This window comes from Fundulus heteroclitus, chromosome 11 (assembly GCF_011125445.2).
Source record: "Fundulus heteroclitus isolate FHET01 chromosome 11, MU-UCD_Fhet_4.1, whole genome shotgun sequence".
NCBI classification, from domain to species: Eukaryota; Metazoa; Chordata; class Actinopteri; order Cyprinodontiformes; family Fundulidae; genus Fundulus; species Fundulus heteroclitus.
In genome coordinates, this window is record NC_046371.1 from 3,135,601 (window position 1) to 3,141,600 (window position 6,000).

Here is a 6,000-nt window from a genome sequence, read left to right on the forward strand (position 1 = left end):
CCTGTTCCACTTAATGCTTCTGCAGTCAAACATGCCAACAGCCCCCATATTTTTCTGCATCCTTAGATTCAAATTTCCATTAATAATAAACAGAACGAACACGCATTAAGAAACACAAGAACTCACATGGACCGATGATTTTAACACAGGGTGCACTTCCACACATCCACCACCAGAGGACAGCATAGGCCTGACTGAACGATGAGCTCCGTTTCTCAACATGGAGATGATGAATGAGAAGATATTTAATTCAGCTAACAAAGTATGAGTAAAATGATTTTATTTGTAGTTTGGCGCAGTCTGATTATCATTATAACCTCAACACAACTGTTTAGATTAAAATTCCGTGATCAGTGATTTAGATGTCCAAACATTGAATAAAATGCATGTAAATTAAAGCTGTAGTTCAGTGCAAGTGCTTTACAAGCAACCTGTCAGCATCAGTGACTTCTTCCAGGATAAAACATGACGTAACAGCCTTTGAAGTTATAAAGATTATTCACTCCTGGATCAGCATCACTTGATCTGCTCTGAGAATTACCAACCAAGCCTCCGTCAGCTTTAAAGTAACTGGAAATATAGAATTGTTGCTTTTTAGGCAGAAGCTGTCGTTACAAGCTCATTAATTATTGCTCTACATGCTGATATGGGCTAATTTTGGCCTCTAGCTATTTTTACAGAGACATTTCGAGGTTTACCCCAACAGCATGTTCTCTTGTTTTTCCGATTTTGAAAAGTTTGTAAGAGAAATGGACTCCAAGCTCCTGATATGATGTATTCTTGATTTATAGGTTCAAAGACACTTTGATCAATGTAACAAAAGTAAAATGTGTAGATATACAGCTAGCCTCACTAAGTAAGTATAAACAAGCAAGAAATTTAAAGTGAGACCATATATAAAGGTATCATTTAGTAGATTCTTCAGTTACATTTTTTGTTGTTTTTTTTATTTTAGTGAATATATTAAAGATTTTTCTCCATTTTCCCAGTTTGAGATTACGATGCTGCAATAAAAGATAATTTTACGATTCTTTTTCATTTCTTTTTATCCATAGGATTGAATGACGCAGAACGTTTTGTTTGGGGCAATGATTCATGAAAGGGGCACTAAACATCAAATACAAACCAGTGTGTTTGAAATTCTTACACAAGCTGGATTAGAACATAATTAAACACAATTTTCACAGAATGGGTAATTTAGCTAAAATTCAACTTTCTTCTATGAGATTATTACATCTCACATATTCTTTGTTCCTTAAACAGATCCAGTTAGATTTAAAATAAAAGTTGTAGAAACTATCTAAAGGTTTTTAAATCCAATGTCTCGCACATTCCACCACACATATACAAGTATTTATTGAAAAAGGCAGTTTTTTTTTTTTTTTTATTGATCTGATCTGGGCTTGAATGGATGCTTTTAGTACAGAACTTTTTACACTTTCTTTCATTCTCAGAGCTGAAATCCAGTTTTTTTTATTTCCTTTAATCTTCTTTCACCACTTGAACAAACACTGACTACATTTCCATACAAGTGCACCGCCGCTCTGCTTCACAAGAGCAGCCAAATGAGATCTTCATATGGGTCAGGAGAACCAAACAATCCAGCGTCGGACTCAAAGCTGCGTCTCATTCCTCCGCGGACCGTCATCATTTCACAGCTCAGCCGCTCCCACCCCCCTTCAGATCTGTACACGGCAGATTAGGGCCCCTCGCAGCGGCGCTCTCCCTCCCCCGGACCACAACAATGCTGCAGTGTGGCTCTCTGGGGCCTCGGACCGTCCCTGCACACTGATGACTAACGGCACACGGCTCGGCCTCGTGGCTCCTACCTGTCAGGATGAAGTCCTGCGTTCGGCTGTTCAACGCGCGCCGCCACTAACGAGGACATTAGTCAACCTGGGATGTAAGGAGTTAATTAGCTGATGCTGGTGGCAGTTTTTTGTCTTTGCCAAACTTTCCACGTGCGGCATGTTTCAGCCATTAATTCCTTGTCTGAGAAAAAGACCTGCAAACCCGTTTCGTGGGGATGCTGACCCTGCAATACACCCACCATCCTCCACAATTACCGCCGCCCCGGATAAAGATGTGTGGAAAGCTTTAAAATAAATGAACGCGCTCTTTTAGCATCACAGCTCCCACAGAAAAGTCCAGGAAACGCCAACGGGCCCCAGCACCACGACGCTGCGGTCCTGTTTCTCCTCTGAAGGTTCCGGGAACCGTGTCAGAGAGGAAAGACCAGAACCAGAACCCTGAAAACGGGTCATCAGTGCGTCTTCAAGCGCGATGAAGATCCAAAATATTAGCACAGAAATGGTTTAGCAGGCGGTAAAGACGGTAAAATGCCAAAGGTGGAACGACTAGGGATTAGGTTTATATTTTTTTCCCCTGAAATCAGTTTTTTTTTACTAACTCTGGTTATCTTTGATACTAAACTGTCTTTACTCTGGACCATTTGAGCGTCGATACTTTTTAACGGCGCCACAGATGATGGATCCACTCTTCCTGTCTTTCTTTCGGTATCGTTTAATTGCTGCCGTTGGTGACAAAAGGAAACGCGGCTGCCAGCCTCAGACACTCTGAAACAGACCGTTCCTAATTTTAACTCTCCGTCATGAGCTTTTATTCCCCATCCATGCAGAATGAGTAACGAGTGATGTAAATAAAAACGCTTCTGACTGAAATAAACACACCTAACAGCCGAGAGACAAATCTCTTGTTGTCTGCGCGTTAAGCCCTCGCTGTTCAGGCTGCTGCTGATCCCACTTCTTGTGGCTTATTATAGTAAACACCTTTAAATGATTTGAGTTTTGTTTTTTTTTTTTCCTCTTCTCTCAGATACCGACCTGTTTTCCTTCCCGGCCCTGAAGTCGGCTGTAAACACTGAACCGCTGTCAATTGAGCTGAAGTGATTGGATGAAACAGGAGGCCGTGCTTTCCATCAAAGTCAGCTTGGTGGAAAGGATTGGACTGCAGTTTGGAGTTTAGCAAACCTTCAGCGGCTCGCTTTGAGATGAATCTGAGCGGACGTCTGCCCAGTGGAATCCCTTTTGCCCTTTTCCCTCCCCCTTTTCCTCCAGATTTCGGAGGAATAATCGTTTATGAGAGATGTTTGTTCTCTTGTTCTGCTGAGCCACGTCTCGGTCTCCTCATTTCCAGGCTGCTCCTGCCATCATGCACCCCCCCCCCCCCCCCCCGCCTCTTTGCCTCGACGCAGAGGCAGCCAAGCATGCATTCCTATCCAGAACGCTCTACTTCCTCGCTGTTTCCCAAACCTTTAAATCACATCCGAGTTGCATCACTGCAGATCAACAGACGGACGTTTTGCTCCGGTCTTCCCATGCAGAGGACTTCTTTTCTCACGTTTCTTTTTCATCACATCTCCAGGAGCCAGAGGAAGAGAGCGTCCTCCTGATGATGGGCCTAATGTGTCAGACGACACTGGTGTGTTCCTGCAGTCTTTTGCTAAAAAAAACAACTTTCGACTTTTTTTCCAATCCTTACAGATCACAATAAAATAGCTATAATAAATTTAATTGGGAGTTTATGTAATGGACGACAATAATTAAAGCAAAAAGAGAACAATCTATAATTTGTTGGTATGCTACTAGAGCTACAGGGATGGTGCTTCAAGCACTGCTCTTGAGCTAATCGGGAGATCACCCAAAGTTTGGAGCTCTGTAGCTACTGATGCTGCAGGAAGTTGTTTCCTCTCCTCCACTTTGTGACGATGCCGCTAGGCGTCGACTGGAAAATTCAGTAAGGACGACATATGAGGACTGGAGTCAGCGCACAGATGACTTCCTATCGTGGTAGCGCTGGCTCTCCCTGAGCTCCTGAGAGCGTAGACCCATTCTGCCACATAGGTTTGTAAAGGAGTCTGCGCGCCTGGATGCTTGAATTCAAAAACCTGAAATTAATGAATGGATGAACAAGTGCTTTTGCCAAATGTGTGGATTCATTTTATAGCAAAATTATCCTCTACCCAATACATAATTATGGACTCCAAACAGGAGCTAACCTATTAACAGCTGAGGCAGCAGTTAGTGGAGGATTGATGATTTTGTTTAAAGTCCCACATTTACACCGTCTAGTGGTGATCTGAATGAATTACAGACAACTTCGGCGTTAAGCTCGTAATAATTACTAATAGCTAGTAATAACTACTACAGAAGCCGTGGAGAGTCATAAATGTTACAATGTCAACATGTCCTCCGTGTATCTGGTACCAAGCTAATGCTAATAGCTAATAGCTACGGTCATCGTGTGAAATGGTTTTTACCTCTATTGCCAAGTCTGCTAATTGTAAGCGACTCCGTGAGTCGTGTTTTTTTGGGGTCTTGTTTCTGAATGTGTATTTGTGTATTTGGGCTGTAAAATAAGTGACTATAAACACGAGTTATAAAGAGATCAGCTTGCGTCGCTGTGCTATGGACACTGTGAACCGGATTAAATATCCCTCCATCTGCACACATCCTCCCTGAGACGGAGACAAACAAACGAGCCGTTTCTGCCGGGAGGATAGAGCTGCTGCTGGACCACACTGCCCTGTTTCTAACAAAACACCAAAATAAACGTCATTGTTATATTGAATTAACTTACATGTTCAACAGGTAATAATAGCTGTGGTGATATAGACTCTCGATTTATCCTGGTTATTACTTATTTTATTTTCTTGGTTACTTTCTCTTCCCTCTTGCTGGACAAAGTGTATGGATGGTCCTCCATTTCAACAAAAAAATGCTTAGAAAATGATCTACGTTCGTCTTTGCTTGTTTATTCTCCTGCTCCACCGACAGCACGTCATCATACAGGAGACAAAGAGGAAAAATGCATCTGGCTAATAAGTTTGTCCCCTTTCAGCTACTGTCATCAAACATGGTGATCCAACATGGCGCCTCCAACATGGCGCCTCCCACATGGTGCAGCGCCACCTATGTGTTTATAAACTACTCATTCTAAGCTATGAGAACGCTTTCATTTTTGGTGTGATGTTATTAGACTTTGTCAGAATATGTATTTATAAAAGCAATACTTAATTTTTTTCCTAACTAAAAGCCAAATTAGTTACACACTCTCCCTTTAAGAAATAATTATTTTTTAAGTGCATTAATGAACCCTGCTTAAAGGTTGAATTTTTCCCGATTTTTCCGTGTGAGGTTTTAAATGTTCATACATTTACGGTGTCTGACGCTGTAAGCAGTGAGTGCAGGAGGAAATGTATGGTCCCTATGCAACAAAACACTACAGTGGAGCGGCATTCTCTGTTTTCAGGATGACCGGTGACCCAGATCCCTCCGTGTTTCTGTATCCTCCTCCTGCTCTGCTTCTCTGAGAGAACATCACCGGGAGTTTCAGCAAATTACAGAACTTGAGCTTTTTGATCAGCAAATCTCCAGGAGGGGGGGGGGGGGCTTCTTCAAAGAAATAACTTCCCACTTCACTTCTTAAGCCGAACAAAAACTCCTTTTAACTGAATGGCTTTTGCTCACAGCTTGAGGCCGCAGCTGGCAGCATTGTTGCCCGCTCCCGTCCTCTGGTCACGGAGCGGACATGCAGAGGATGAAGGGACGACAGGAGGGGGGGCTCCACAGGTACACACATGAAACAACTGCAATTATTGCCCTGATTCCCCTGTCAACACCACCGTCAACCTGGTTTATTCATCTCTCGTCTTCTTATTTGGCTTCCTCTCATGTCTTCTACATCTACAACTGCTTTGAAATCACCAAATGACGTGAGAACAGCACAACAGGCTATCCATCCATCCATCCATCGTTGATTATCTGTTCCCCGCTTATCCGTGCAGGGTGCCCATCTCCAGTGGTCACTGGTACACCCTGGACAGGTCGCCAGTCCTTCACAAAGGCAACAACAGGTTTTTAATTTACTATAATTAATTATTTACCATTGGATGCATGGGTCTTCCTGTTGTTTATATCCACGTTTCCATCTTCCAGCTGTTAATTTGAGACAAAGCTGAAGGATTTTAACAAACCAAGA